The following is a 16525-nucleotide window of genomic DNA, read 5'->3' as shown; positions in this document are numbered from 1 at the left end:
GCTTCTGGCTTAAAAAGTAAGAAAGCTGGAGAAGGAGACTAAGCGGTCTTTTCTTCTTCTGATGGGAACACATACAGATTTTCTCATTACTGGTAAAGCAACCTAAGCCTGCATAAAGGGGAACAGACAAACTTCAATAACCCTCAGCTGCAGCATGATGCCACCATGAAGTTTTATTCTCCTAAGGAGTACGGCAGACTTCACAACTTCTCCTGCAGTGGTATTACCCATATTTTAATTAATAACCAAACAGCAGCAATCGCTACCATGCTACTATAAAGATAAAAGCCTTACCTTCGATTAACAAGGACTCCTCGTGCTGGACCCCGTTTGCATTTTGCGGAAGACACCAGCAGAAACTATTAGCGAGGTGCTATGAAACTCCCTCTTGTTGTTAACGCAGCTCTAGGAGTTTCTCGACCCCTGTCCTCGGCCGCTTGCCGATTCGGTATGCGCGGCGCAGATCCCCACCTTCTCTGGCTGCCAAGCCGGCCACAGCCCGCGAACAATGCCGCCTCTGTCAGCCCGCGGAACGAACAGTGGCACAAAGACACGCTCATGTACAGCCCCGCACTTTTTTTTTCCGCCCCTCTTCTTCTTGGAGTACAGGCTGATGAGAACGGATGGGAGAAAAATGCTTATGTATTTGTGATTAGCCAAAGCTTTGCTACGTTCGGGAGGAGTAAGACGGTGTCGGCGCAGGACGGGCACCCCGGCACCGCGAGGGGAGGTGAAATCTGCACTGGCGAGAGGGCTCCCTGCCTCGCTTCGCACATTTTTGTTTCAGATCCGTGGGTGGCTGCGTGAGCAAGCAGCCGAAATAGGGGAGGAGTTACACGAAACGCAATTTATGACTTGAAGCCTTGTCTGCCTTTTCGAGAGCAGGACGGAGAGGCGAAATCGCAGCGCGATGACACAGCAGCGTGCGTTACACACCCCACCTGCCACCGCCCGCCTTCCCAAACTGGCTGGGAAAGCTCCCCTCCCTGCTGAGGCATCATCCCCGGGACGGAGCACGGATGCTGCAGCTGCTCTTGCACCGCTCGGAAACCACACTCCGGAGAGCCTCTGAGCACACTGGTGGTTCCTCTCTCCCCACGGCATTACCAGTCTAATTTTCAAGGAGGCACGATGCTTCATGATCTTAACAAGCGACTGCAGGATGAGACAATGAATGACATCCTCAGCAGATGTTTACAGCTGTCACTAGGAAGAGGGGAAGACGGCAGCATCTTAAATCCCCATTTTCTACAAAGCTCCCCTTGGAAATCGGAGAGGCAAAGAAGAAAGTCCTTTTAAAATCAGATGTCTGTATTTTTCTTGTTTTGAAAGGACTATCATGTGCATGTTGCACACATTTTGCATAACTTCAGCTTTGTTTTCTTTCCTATGAGAAAATGAGAAGCGACCTGGCCCGGCTCCAGAGGAGTCAGTGATGATCCCTGCTGAAACCAATTGGAATTTTACAGTTTAACTCAAATATTCCCAAGCCAAGCTCCACGATAGATGGTAGCTGTTTCACATTCCTCCACATTAATTACAGTTCAGATCTTAAAACACTGCAACTGAACAGAGCAGCAAGCAACAATGCATTTTCTTCTAGAATCAAACACCAAGGGACGCGCAGCCCTAGGGTGCAGCACAGCTGTGAACTCATTCCAGGTCCCTGATGAACCATCGCAGCATTACAATAATTTCCCATGCAATCAGTATTAATTGGTGACTTGCTGGCAATCCCCCAGGGGCCCTATCTCACCCTTTTAGCAGGTCCTACCAGGTCAGGCTTGAGGATCATCATCAGGACCAGGCAGCTATCACTGGTGCCCCAGCTCTCGGGGCTCGTTTTTCCTGTTAAAAGTTTGGGGCAACTGGCAAGTGTTATCTTGAGTAACAAACAGTCACAGATAGGTCACTTCCAAATTAACACATATGAGCTTGTAACATGAGACAGCAAAATAAGAGGGAGATTTCTAGAGGGAATTTATAAACATTTTTTGAAAATAACTTGTTTCAAAGCATTTCACTGAGGCCAAATTCCACCATTGTTTTCAGGAGAACTGAGCGGCAGTGCCAGCGGATAGTAACAGCCCAGTAAGATGCTGCATCTTGTACTCAAAATTAAGCTGGGAAAGGAGAGCTGTAAATGAGCAACCACATCTTCTAATTTTTTTCTTTAATAACAGTTCTTATGGAAACGTTTTCTTTTTATCTATTAATAAGATCAAGTTATTTGTCTTAAGCATCTTGCCAAATGGACTTAAACAGGATCAGGACTGCTTTATATCAGCAGAGCCCCACGATTACATGGCAATAAACCAAATCAGATGTTCTTTGACAGAACATCATCAATATCTAAAACATATTTCAGAGTAGCTTCCAGGGTCAGTATCACAGCTGACTGATCTCAAACATGATCTCTTTTTGCTCTGCAGAATTACAGAAGTAATCTCAAACCCCCATATACTTCTATCCTTTAAAAAAGAAGTGCTGAGGCAGTTATTTAGTCAAAAAGGTGCCCTAAATGAGAATGGCATGGAGGCCAGCCTACACACACCATTCAATAACTAGTAAAGGATGCAACATCTAATGGTAAAATACATTAGGAAATGCTTGTTGCTAGAGGCAAGCAGAATTACTTCAACCAAAACAGGTCAAGTATAATCAAGTGCAATGTCCTCCAGGCCAGCTTTATTCCTCCTCCCTTTTCTGCTTCTCCAAAGTTCCTAGACCACATGAACAGTGGTCCTCAGCATTACTCTTCTCGTACCATTTTCCTCCTTTACTGTGCAATGTTTGGCAACATAGCATCAATAGGCTGCCTAATGCAAAATGTCTAATACATGGTATACTTTGGCTTGGAAGTAGCTGAGAACATTAATGAGGGTTAGTTCTCTTGGAAATCTTGGGTCTGGAGTAGAAGAGAGTGCTACAGCCTGCCTGTGCCACCTCACTTCATCTCTAACAACTTGCACCTCTAGATTTTACTTAAGGGCTCATGTTGTAATTAGTGTACACAAACTCAAATGTGAAAATGGAAATCCATAGTATTTACACTGGTCAGCAGATGTATAGAGATTTATCGTTTACATGTATGTGATTTATATGACATCATAGTTTATCGATATTTTCCTTGGAGATCCTTCTCTCTCCGGATCTTTGTGATTCTATTTGATTTTGATTTTTTTAAGGCCTTATTGCCTTTTTTTTCCACATTTATGGCATGTAAAGATCCAGCCATTATTTTTTAGTGTCACAGGAAAAAGGAATACTTTTAGGCTATTCTCACAATTATTTTAAAAGTACAGAAGATGACCTCATTTTCACTGGTGTAACCCCACAGTAATTCCATTAACTTCCAGTATCTTTGGATGAACACCATCCATCTGAAATGTCCCTCACCCCTATCTTACATGTCCCTAGCTCTCAAAGAGTATAAAACCACAAAGAAATTGCTCAGGGCAGTTTAGGTGGAAGAAGAGTTTTGTCATTCAGTGGAGGGATGGATTAAGGAACTACAGAATGAAAGTTTCAGAGAAGATCTTTTCCATAAAAACATGTAAGAGAAAGGAGCACAGCGTGCACTCTGGTAGGGACAGTAAGGTGCAGTATGTGTCTTTGGAGTTGCAGAAAGATTATTAGATTTCTTAGCATGCTGCTACTCTGAAAAATCTGGTTTGTTCACAGGCTTTTACAACACACACACTCTCTCACACTCCCACTTTACATCTACAGCTAAGAGACAGAGGGATACAACATTCAGTTTTTAGAAAACACAAGACCAAGAATTTCTTTCTCCAATGAAGTATGCCGAGACTTAGTCACAGCCACTCTAATACCTTGATATCAAATTCAATCTTTACAAATATAAAGCAAACATCTTTAAGCAAATTATGAACATCTCTGTCCATACAGATAGCAGTTACATTTGTAAATTACTTCTCTAAATAGGTGTTACATCAAATCTTCAATTAGTCAAAGATAGATGTGCTCAGCCTGCAACAGGTGATAAGCCTTAACCCTAGAGATCTTAGCTAAATTTGGATTAGCTATTGATGAAAACCAATTTGATAACATTGCTTTTTCTAGACTTCCCTTAATTACAGTTATTCCAGTCAAACTTGTCACTGCTACTCCTTCCTGCATTAACTTTCTAAGAGCATTGCTTCCAGTGACAGTTTTATTTGCAGCACTGCATGGCATCGGTATGTGCACCTCATCAGGTCCTTCCACCTGCCCGAGCCCAATGCTGGCATGTACCAGGTTCTTTCCATCTACAGGAGATCCAGGGACTAAACACATAATTACACTTAATCAAGCATCACCTTTTGCTCTGGCTGGGAGCTTGTCAGTCCTGGGAAGTACTTGCGTATCTCCTGCGCATGCTGAAGACACGCACATGCTGGACTGCCTCCACTGATAAGAGGGCTGTATTTCATTTTGAGCTATCTATCTTACTGAAGTATTTTACTTGGACACAGATCATTTGGGTCTACGGTCTGTTCTCTGCTAAAAGCTCTTGACTAACTCAGGTCAATACATCATCTATACAAGTTACGTAAGACTTGTGGCCATGGGGATTTTAATTTGGCATATCTAGCATGTGTCTAAAGCCCCTTCTTAGAGCAGACAAGTCAAAGCCTTACAAAGATTTGAAGTGTACTAGTACAATCTAAGTTTAATATTCTATATTACAAGAATGCAAATAATTTTCTTAAATCTTTTTTTTATGGAAGTTGGTTTGCAGCATTACAGTAATTATGAACTACTACACATTCAGAGAAGCATTTTTTTAAGAACACCTGATGTCATTTGCAAATTTATTTCTCCTCTTTCCACCTGTCTGATTAGCACTGTGGTGGGTTGACCCTGGCTGGACGCCAGGTGCCCACCAAAGCTGCTCTGTCACTCCCCTCCTCAACTGGACAGGGGAGAGAAAATAACAAAAGGCTCGTGGGTCAAGATAAGGACGGGGAGAGATCACTCAGCAATTACCATCACTGGCAAAACAGACTCGACTTCGGGAAAATGAACTTAATTTTTGCCAATCAAAGCAGAGTAGGATAATGAGAAATAAAACCAAATCTCAAAACACCTTCCCTCCACCCCTCCCTTCTTCCCAGGCACAGCTTCACTCCTGGATTCTCCACCTACCCCCCACCAGTGGTGCAGGGGGACAGGGAATGGGGGTTCGGGTCAGTTCATCACACGTTGTCTCTGCCGATCCTTCCTCTTCAGGGGCAGGATTCCTCACACTCTTCCCCTGCTCCAGCGTGGGGTCCCTCCCACAGCAGACAGTCCTCCATGAACTCCAACGTGGGTCCCTCCCACGGGCTGCAGTTCTTCAGGAACTGCTCCAGCGTGGGTCCCTTGCACGGGGTGCAGTCCTTCAGGAACAGGCTGCTCCAGCGTGGGTCCCTTCCACGGGGTCACAAGTCCTGCCAGAAAACCTGCTCCAGCGTGGGCTCCTCTCTCCACACAGATCCGCAGGTCCTGCCAGGAGCCTGCTCCAGCACAGGGTTCCCACAGGGTCACAGCCTCCTTCGGGCACCCACCTGCTCCAGCATGCGGTCCTCCAGGGGCTGCAGGTGGATATCTGCTCCACTCTGGACCTCCCTGGGCTGCAGGGGGACAGCCTGCCTCACCATGGTCTTCCCCATGGGCTGCAGGGGAATCTCTGCTCCGGCACCTGGAGCATCTCGTCCCCCTCCTTCTTCACTGACCTGGGGTTCTGCACCAAGAGTTGTTTCTCTCACATGTTCTCACTCCTCTCTCCAGCTGCAGTTTCTGTGTCCCAGCAACTATTTTTTCCCTTCTTAAATCTGTTCTCCCGGAGGCACTACCACTGTCACTGATGGGCTCAGCCTTGGTCAGCGGCAGGTCTGTCTTGGAGCCGGCTGGTATGGGCTCTGTCAGACACAGGGGAACCTTCTAGCAGCTTCTCACAGAAGCCACCACTGTAGCCCCCTGCTACCAAAACCTTGCCACGCAAACCCAGTACAAGCACTGATAATGGAACTGAAACTTTCACCTCATCTGCTTCCAGTATTTATCAAGCATTTGAGCATGGCTCTTTGGTTTCCGTTTGTAGTAGCCAGAATTTCCAACTGTTTTTTCACCCAAATACTTGATAGATTTGGGCTTGCTTCATCCAGACAAGACCACATATATTCAATCTGCTACAGTCAAGACTAAATACTTACATATGGTTTCCTAATGCTACTCATTAGGACATGGATGGCTACAAATGTGATTCCTTCAACTTCAGCTTGCCTTTTATTCTTCCCTGCAGCTTGCTCATTTTTATTAAAAATGAAGAAAGAAATCACATTACTGAGTTTTCATTTTCCACTCTTCCTAATTTTCAAGTTTATCCCATTTATAAGGCCCAACCATTCTATGACAAGAGCTTTTAGACCATTTAACAGGAGCAAACTCTTGAATGACCAGGGATTTTCTTTTTTGTTTAACCCTCCCCTGCATCCTCCCACTTTTCCTATTTTCCACTGCTTAATAAAATTTCAGGTCAAAGCTCCTTCTGACTCATGACATTCAAATGTTTTCAGATTTGGTTAAAAAATTGTGCAAATCCATTACCCTATATTGTCATAGCTAACCAGGAGAGACTCTCCTGAATTATTTGGATATATGGACAATATCTGATTATCTAAATCAAATTGCTAAACTCTAAATGCACAAGGGAGTATGTGGTTTTTTTTAACAAAAAGTCAAATCTGATTAAAGTGTGCTCAAAATAATTGGTCAGACTATAGGATACTAGTGGGCAGAAGTTCTGGAAATGGAAGCGACACCATGCTAATTGGCAAAACAGCCACCAGATGATATAAATCTATTTATGATTTGAGGATTTCATTTTGAGATTATAAATGCAAGAGACAAAGAATGACATCCTCCTGTCATTTGTTGACAAGCTGTGACAGAGCAGCTGAGAAGAAAGATACCTTTGTCACTACTTCATCACCAGCTACGACTGCTCTGCATCCTGCCTCCTACAGCTGACTTGCATTTCTGAGTCCTGATCCTGTCAGACCTATCTGAATTATCCCAGTTTTGCTGCCAGGAGTGGTGGCATCATACTCAGGAAAAGCATACCAGACGAAAGTGTATTCAGGAAATTGCATTATACAATAAGTAATTATTAAGATGTAATTTTCTCTGTAAAAGCATTTGCACGAACTATACAAGTCCTCTTACCAGACCTACTGCTCTGTAGAAACTGTTGGAAGCACATTTAAGTATTGAAACAGTGCTAAAGATGTCTGTAGCATTTATTTATTCATAAAACAAGGAACATAGAAAGTAGAAAAAGAAACCACTCTTAGAAACTTCTATTTAACCACAGTGAATTGAGATAGTGTTTAATACTGGAAGATTCATTTCAGGAAAAACAGAATGGGATCTAGACTGTCAGCTAACAGTTCTTGGTCTCTCTGAATATCACAACATCTTTCACAGTGAAAACTGGTTTAAAAAGCAGGAAAACCAAGATGAACAACCTTAATCCCCTTCAAAACATAAATATAAAGTTGGTTAATTACGTCAAACATTTCTTAATGCGACCAAGGCTGTTTGTGCTGTTCTCATAAGTATCCACAGGACAGAGCAGAGACCTGGCTGTCCATGCACCTGCTTCACATGGCACTAGCCTGAAGTCTAGCAATACTGCCCAAAGTTTGACCTATGTTACTGGTATAAAAGAAAAAAAAACAGCCTAAAGAAGCTGCCGGCACCTCAAATTCATAGAGCTCCTGAAGCAGATGAACAACAGATCAGTAAGAGAAGGGATTTCCAGCTGCTTTCTGCTACTGTTGCCTTGGGATTTTATGCTTTTTTCCTGGACTCCACACTACCTGTGACAGATCAGACCTGGTTTTATATCTAATATTATATTGTCCTTCGATACTTTGTTCTCCGACATGTCTCTGACATACTCGCCATGGGTGGCTTGGCACATATCTGAAAGCCTCACCCAAACCTGGTCCACAAGGCTGGACTGAAAGAATTTAGAGAGTAATTAAAAAGGAAACTTAAAAGAGCAAATCTCTCAAGTGTCTGATAAAGCCAGGCTTATGCAAGGGTGCTGAGAAACTGGACCCTGCCCTGATTTTCAAGTATACTTTCAACGAACACTTCTGAGAGTGAAGTGGCCCAGTAAGCCAGAGGTGTCTGACCACCAGGTGAGCTCTCTGAAAGCTCTGAAAGTATCTGTTCAAGGTTTGCCCTGATCACACAGCATGGCTGTGACAGAAGCTGGTTGGTTTAGGTTTTTTGGGGTTTTTTTGATAACTAATAACAACATCATGAAAACTGTCTCGAGCATCGAGAATCAATCACAGCCAGCAAGCAAAGGCTCAGCCTTCAGCGCACCTCCACTCCACCAGCCTTTGATATATGAAAGCCGGTATCTGCAATGGAGACTTTACCCTGTAACTATTAAGTAAGCCCCTACAGGACCACGGCTCAACAAAGCAGGCGATGCCAAATCAAAGCTGCTGAGACAGACCACGTCCGACAAGCCTTTGTCTACCGTGATGCCTTCATTTCAGTGGATGAGATTTGCAGCTACCTGCTCTTTGTGTGCCATCACCTACCACCTTCCTCCCGTGCGTGGGAGGTGACAGACGGAGTAGACTGATGGACAGAGAGCGCAGAGCATCGCCGCTCTGGCCAGTGCCCAGACAAGGAGGACTTCCTTTAAACCACTCTGCCAGCGGGAACTGAACATGATGCTTAAGGAATCCTGCAATAACTTGTGGATGACAATATTTTTTTTTTAATCTTCGAATATGACCTCTGTCATTTTTACCTAAGTTGCTGAGACAGCCACTGGGTTAGCAGAAGCCTGTTCGCCACCTCCAGACTCCGTGCTGGACAAAATACGCTGGACAGGCTGGTAAAGAGTTTTGCCTATGCCAACTTATTTAACTGGGAGAGATGCTAGCATAAAAGCCTAGAACAGAGATCAGAGATGGGATTTGCTTAATCAAGTAAGCTTTGCCAGAAGATGTAATTGCACACCACAGAGGATCACATTAGCCTACCTTTAGAAAAAACCTCACACTTAACCAAATCCTGAAATTCTTCTTCAGTATTTGCATTAAATCCATGGGAATTGTATGGGCTTTAGCATGTGCTTTCTCCCACACCAAAGCAGCCAGATGGACAGACAGGGATGTGAGAAAAACATTTTCCATTAAGCCTGAGGGGAGATGAACAAGTAAAGCAGCCCCCATGTGCTTCCCCCCCATCCAAAGCATACAACCCCCCCTTCCCTCCCATACTGAGAGCCTAGCTTTCACAGAGCTCCCCTCCCTTGAGTGCAGAGAGAGCAGGGGCCGGGCAGCCGGCAGGGCAGTACTCCTGCCAGCACCTCTGCCACAGCCGGGAAGCGTTCCTGGGGTGCTCCGTGCTGTGTCGGCGTGGGGAGCAAGCCTGGGGGGGCTCTTCACCTCCATTGCCCTGCCATCCAGCACGGGAAGAGAGGTCACCCTGTTTTGTACCCGTCAGTTACTGCAACACAGAAGGTGGCTTTGTATAAATAGTTTTTGTTCTACTAAAATTCATCTTCCCTACCTTGCTTCCTTCCTAACAGTAGTTAATGGATTTCATTACAGTTTTTCTCCTTTTTCATGTGCATTTCTCCCCCCACAAGGAACGCAGGCATCAGAGCAGCTGCAGCCAGCTGTGAACCTCCCCACAGAGACCCTGACTGCTGCTTCTGAGACACCAGTAACAGCCCTGAGATGGTGGAGAGCATCTTAACTTCAGACAAGATCACTTGCCGCTGCTGTGGGAATCTGGGCAGCAAAGAGCTGCTCACCGTACAGCCGGGGAGATGAGTGTGCCTTACACAGTGCAAGCAGGAGAAACATTTCATCTGAAATCAGTGGGGCAGAGGAAACAAATTAATCACGCAATATGCTTAGGAAAGCCTCACCTCCTCTGAAGTGTTTTAGGAATAATGTTCAAAAATGGTAACTGTACCCTCCCTGCCTTTGCTTTTACTGTCTGAGGAGGGGAGAGACAAAATATTATTTCTCTTCTTCCATCACTTTTAAAATCAGATATTCAGGGTGGCTGTTAGCATCCTCTCTGTACTAGACACCAGAAGTCACGGTGTCAAAGCCTGAATCTTTGCTCAGACAAATCATCTCCTAGGAACACCAGCTCGGAAAGCATGCTGTGGGAAAGCAATTCTTATTCCCTGCCACTGGAAACTTTACAGCTGATAATCCCAATCAGGCCAACTAATGTGGGTCTCTTAATTATTTTATTTTCCTAATTTTATAGAACACAGAGAAAATAAACTCAAATAAGGGCAGGTTATCTCACATGTGTAGCCCCCTCAAAACTAAACCAACAACATTAAGAATGTGAAATATGAGCCCTATACAGATCTTCTCCAAGAGATCCTATTAGAACAGAGCTATAAGCGGGCTGGCAGATAGGCCTTCAAAAACTAAAGGTCTTGTACACACTCTGAGAAATCTCCTCGTGTCTCTCTACGAAGCTGCTTTTTTCGGTGGGGTTTTCAGTGGGGGTGTTGAGTTTTAGTTTTGGGGGTTTTTTTTAGCTCAGAATTTCCATTAATTCCAATCCTGATTTAAAAAAAAACACCACACCAGCAAAAAACTCCATTGTTGTGTTTCATGAGCTTAAGACCAAGAAAAGCTCCATGCAAATATGTGAATATGTAAGGCAGTCATTTTAGATATTTGCTCTTTTAAATAGGAGGCCATTCTTTGCATGAATTTAATGTTGTCGGTAAGCACAGGAGGTGTCAAATGCTTTGGCCTTCATGTTGTTTCTTACTGATATTATAATTGCCAATAGCTTCTTTTTTAAAAAGTAAAATACTCCCAGTGCTATTTGGGGTTTTTAAAACAATATTTAACATGGGGGAGAGCATAAAAGAATAAGCAGATGAATTTATGCCTCCAGATAAAGTACGTATCTACCACCCAGTATAACTGCATGTACAAACCCACTGTTAACACACAGAAAGACAAGACCAGTTAAGGACCACTGTTACCTGTGCCCCACCACCTCCGACTTTGGCTCTGTGCTTCCATCCTTCAGCCACCCCTTTGCTGCAGCCGCATCCCTGTTCTTCCCCCGCTGGCTGCTCCAGCCCTCTCCTCTCACAGCGTTAGCAGTACCACTCACAGCACTGGATATTGCCTACTTGATTCATTACTGAATCAACACAACATAAATCCCCCAGGCACGCCAAAGCAACACTACATTAATACTTCAGCTGCGCTGCAAGAGCATCTCTCAAAATGCCTAGAAAATCATTGCAAATGATCATGGCTTTGTTCTTGTTGCACTTTAGCCAGGAAGTGGTTAAAATGGATGGGGAAAACCACTGCAAATAATCTGAAAATTGTATTGCCATCGTGTTTGCCACTTTAAATCCTATTTTTGCCTATATAAACCTTTGTGTAATACTGCTCTGTTGAAATAATTAGAAACGCTTTGGCTTTGTGCAGGTGGAAAAGCCCAGAACCTGATCCAGTGTGCAGGAGCACCACTGCTTCACCTGCCATGAGCTTGCAGGGCTGTTTCAGTAATTTATTTCTCCAGACATCCGCCTGCTTAGGATGAAGCTTCTACAGGAATTCTTTTAACTACATTGTGTCCCGTGCAAGCATGCAGCCAAAAAAATTTAAACCCTGCTCTTGACATAGTCTTTTTCAATACAGACGGAGTTCATAGGAACCATTTATCCTTCACATTTGTGTTTTCTGCTTTATCATTTCCATTTGCTCAAGACTCCTTGTCATGTCTCATTCTTATTTTGGTGCTAGCCCTAAAAGAGTTACAGACATGATTATTTTGACTCAGCATCATCTTGCCATCCTCAATTCTGCCTTAACGTAAAAAAAGACAAAAGCAAAAGTCCTACCACTCCATATAATTTTATGTTCTTATTAATAGTGTCTGAAGGGCGGATGAATGCATGAAAACAAAACAGAGCTGCACACGTGCAACATGAAGGATTCCTATCACTGCAGAGAGCTTTATCTTCCGTGTTTTCCTGACTCTGCGGTAAATTAAAGACACTCCCAAATGGTGAAAACTAGCAAGAAAGTTTGCTTTGCGAACAATTCCCTTAAAAAGGCCTTGCAAGGAACTATTTGGTAGTGTTAAAGGTTTTGTCTCTTAAACATGCACTTCTCTACTGAAAGCGGATAATGTGAAGTAAAGTGCCGGAAAATGAAGTGGCTTAAGATTATACACAGTCAGTTGGGCTTTCTCTAAAGAAACATTACACGGACCCTTTACAGTTTGTGAAGCCAAGTTTCTAGAAGCTAAAAGAAGAAGTGTGGAGTAACTGAAGGCTTGTGTCAAAGGACAGCAGCAAGCAGGATCCCGTACAATGGGTTTGCATTGCAACCACACTAATACCCTCGTCTCATAAAAGGGCAGGAGCGATAAACGGGAATGAAAGGGAAGATTAATTCCTGGTGGCTTTTACAGCTAACAGGCATACCATTGGGGCAGCAACATCAGCCAGGAAGTTTTTCTCCATGGCTAGGTTGATCCCTGCTCCGAACTGGGACCTTGACTCTGCAGCATTGCACGCAGGACACCTCGCAAGTGCTACAGATGAGGAGGCTTCAGAGAGCTGAATGTGGAAAATATATAAGGATGCTGCACTCTCCTTGTCGCTTGAGGATACCTGATTCTAGCTGTTGGACCAGCCCATCATTTCTCCATCGTCAGTGTGGAAACATTTCTTGCAGGCTCGCACTACCTGGAGCACTGCAGGAGGGTATGGCAGCTAGAAAGGAGAAAGATGGATTTTTGAGCCTCTGGAAAGATAGAGGCAACTCAAGATAAGCAGGTTAGATGTGTATCTGTGCTAAAACAACAAGCAGTGAGACCAATGTGCTTGGTGGCTAGGCTGGATGGCCACCTGAGATTCGCCAGGCTGGAGCTTTCTGTCCAGTAGCCTTCCAGACATAGTTTAGGAAAAAGTCCCCTGAAACAAGATTTAATCTCTTTCTACCGGAACAAAAGTTCAGAAACCTCAAGATAACCTTGCACCAGTTCCCTTTCTGCAGTGAGATCCAGCTTCTGCCTGGTAAACACTTCTGAACTCCACAAGGCCAAAGCTTTCACGTTCTCTCATGGAGCTTGTGTTGGGAGTCTTGAAACAGAGCATACCAAGTTCAAATAATCTCATTCATGGCTTCAGCTTTTGAAAGGAGCAAAAATAAAAGCAAAGAAATGACACTAGTGATGCTTGCAACCACTGCCAAAAAGTGGAATCTACCATATGAGCTGAAAAATTAAAACTATAACATAAGAGTTTAAGAGTGTAGGAAGAACTAGGTGAAATCAGAGCAAAGATGTGTCTTCCAACAAAGCTATGAAAAGAGTAATAAATAGAACCAGCAAACATACTGGTGCACTCCAAAAAATAAAAACAATAAAAATATTTATATCATCAAGTTCAAATTAAAACTACTTAGACTTAGCTACAGGTATGAAAATAAATACACCTATAAGGAAGAAAATAAAGCAATACGGACTTGACAAGAAATATAATTATGCTAAAATAAAGCCATATGAAATTCCGTGCAAGTTGAGAAAGACTCTTTGCCTTTTTTTTTTTTTTTTTAAATACTACAGCTTCCCATCTGCTTGTGGGCAGCAGACAACAAGGGTCCTGAGGCCCTGACGAGATCCGTACCAGAAACCTCCACACTTACTCTGGAGTCCCACAGCACAGCCACACCAAGTTCAGCTCTCCATATGTCATTGAAAATGTTTCCAAGCAAACCGAGCAGCTCCACGTGGAGAGCTGCTGGACGCTTGAGGAGCTCACAAGTCTCTACAGACAGACCGCTCTTCAGAAGCACCAGCACCCAAGGAAAAAATCCTTTAATTTTGGCACTAAGCTCACTTAGGTGCTTAATACACCTGTCCATGCTGGCCTGCAGAAATTATCATCTCTCCTGGGCACGACACCCCGGCATGATGCATCGTGGACAGGCGGTGGCACTGCCACCGTCCCCAGGCACTGCCTCAGGAGCCAGGCTGCCTTCCTGGGCAGGCGCTTGGGGCTGACCACGAGGGAAGGCTTACCGGAGGAGAAAAGCCAGGAAATAGAGAGAAACTGAGACAAAAGTTCTCTCCTCATTCTCCCCCCATACAAGGACCTGGAGCTTCGGCTTTTGAGCCAAATCATTGTTTTTCCATTTCTTATCCTCTCCATCCTGAGTGCCGATACTGTGAGCCCTTCCAGGCTGAGGAGACCACTGCCACATCAATATTCATAGAGGAGTTCCTGAAGAAAGTTCATTTATTTTTCAGAATTATTACAGTTAATTGGAAACATCTGCTACAAATATCTGTATGCCAGAAGCATCCCAATCTACTAGGCAGTCTCTGCAGGAATACCCACTCCATCCTTTCTGGATAGGTTTTGCCAACGGCATCTTTATTGTCAAAGAAAAGACACCATAAGACTAATCGGCCAAATGCAGACTTTAAATTGTCTCTGCTCATTTTCACACAAAGTAGTAACATATGTTGTACTGTCACAGCTGTGAAAGATATTTTCATCTCCTCAATCGGCTTTTAACTGCTTTCTTGCAGTGAACCAGGTCAAGGAGTTTTGGGAACACTGCTCCCCTCTGATACCCGGCTGCATCCTTAACCTAATACAGTGCTGCAGTGAGACTATTCAAGCACATGCAATTAACATTTTACATTTGTATTGAGTTTAATGCCAATATATTACGTTAATGTAAGTACATTATTTAATGTAATGTTAATGTTAAATATTTGTGTAAGTATTTATGTGAATAAAAGATAATTATTTGAATGTCCAGCAGAAAAAAGTTCCTGTGGTGATAGAATACAGCCTAAGTACAAAGTATTTGCAAATCACAATAAATATATTCATTGAGACCTACTGAAAATCTGGGCTGGAACTTACAAACACAGAATTTCTAAACGGGTTGTCAAACATAATGAAAAATGTAAGCGCAGACTGGACTTTCTAAGTATTAGACTCTGACTGTTGTAATTTTCTTTTTAGTAGGCTGAAATGTGAGGCATAATCATTTTCAGTAAAAAGATTCTGTCAAAACTGTGAAGAATGAAAGAAAATCACAATGTCAAATGTGGTTTTTTTAGGGAGAAAGATGAACAAAGACATTCATATTAAGGAGTGAAGTGTGGTTATATCTCTAATGAAGTCAGATGAAAATAGACAATGTCTATACTACAGAGCTTGCCCGCAACAGCTGGAGACTTCTTACTGGCTGTACAAGGCAACATGATGGAAAAACTTGTTTAAAAAGGTAAAGAGTAATAACTCAGAACCTCCAAAGACATCTTTGAAGCAGATGCTCCTCTGTGAGATGCCAGACTAGGAAACTTTATTGAGGGAGGGAAAAAAAAAAACAAACCCTCCTATTTTGAGCCAGGTTTTTTTTTTTTATTAAATTAAATTACTATGGGTAAAATTTTCATGCAGATGGTCACTACGAATTCATATCTCAAACCAGATTAAAAACAGATTTCCCTTTTACATGAAGAGCAGAAATCAGACTTCCATAATATAATCTTCTTAGATCCTCTCCCACCCCAAGGGTAAGGATAGTCACAAATTTCCCATTTAACAGTGTGGGAATGGACATTTCCTTGTCGACACCATTAAGAAGTTCCAAATCATGGTGAAAGAACTTGCACTCATCAACAGACAGAAAAAATGAACTGTGAAAAGCAGAAGACCACGTAATGTCTGGACACATATTTTCATTTGGCAGAATCATGATGCTGATAGTAATAATACAAAAATAATAAGGCCTCTGACTGAAAGAGCAAGTATTCCCTTATTCCCTGAAACAGAATAGTTCCCACACTACATTATAACTGCAGCAATAATTAGGATGTGAACTTTTGGGCCAGTTTTCTTCATTTTGTGTAATGAATTTATGAGGACCATCATCACTTCATCTCTCACATTTCAACAAGCTAGTTTGTATTTCCTTCTGCTTTCCTCGAGAAGAGGCAATGACAAGGCTGGCAGTGATTATCACCTGTACTAAATTCAAGAGATAATAAGTGAATAAACCCATGAACCTCAGTGTTCAAGTTAAAGTTCAATACCGGTTAAGTAGTATTCTTGAACCTTCACCATCCTGCTATATAAAAATTAATACAACTGCTCTACAATTTTAAGGCATTATCAACCAGAAAATTACATAGTGAAGTGTATAATCCCTGAGCATGTTCATAGGTCTTTATGCCATGAAAAATAAAATTACGCCCTTTTGCTCATTTGGACTGTGAAGCAGCTTTCTCTCAGAGAAGCGGTGGGTTTGGTGGACAGTGCCACAGCTTCCTCTGTCCCCTTGGGGAAAGCCCTCATCAAACTTTTCTGGATTCACTGCAGAAATGCAGAAGCTGTACTCACACGAAGGTGGGAGATGTGCCATTTCTGTTGGTATTAAACACAACTAGATGAAGGAAAGAAAATCGCACA

General features: G+C 43.1%; 1 protein-coding gene across 8 annotated transcripts in view; it reads right to left on the bottom strand.

Moving 5' to 3' along the window:
* The window catches only part of PAG1 (phosphoprotein membrane anchor with glycosphingolipid microdomains 1), a 116551-nt gene that overhangs the window by 50286 nt on the left and 49740 nt on the right, over positions 1 to 16525 (bottom strand). For 2 of the 8 annotated variants that reach the window (XM_030011988.2, XM_030011990.2), the window contains exon 1: positions 295 to 744. The exons of the other annotated variants lie outside the window; for them this stretch is intronic. The gene's annotated coding sequence lies outside the window, so the exon portion shown is untranslated. Of the gene's footprint in view, positions 1 to 294; positions 745 to 16525 lie in introns of those variants that run through there. 8 annotated transcript variants of the gene reach the window in all.

This window comes from Aquila chrysaetos, chromosome 4 (genome assembly GCF_900496995.4).
Source record: "Aquila chrysaetos chrysaetos chromosome 4, bAquChr1.4, whole genome shotgun sequence".
NCBI classification, from domain to species: Eukaryota; Metazoa; Chordata; class Aves; order Accipitriformes; family Accipitridae; genus Aquila; species Aquila chrysaetos.
Note: the sequence above shows the minus strand (reverse complement) of the source record. Positions and strands in the feature narration are given on the sequence as shown.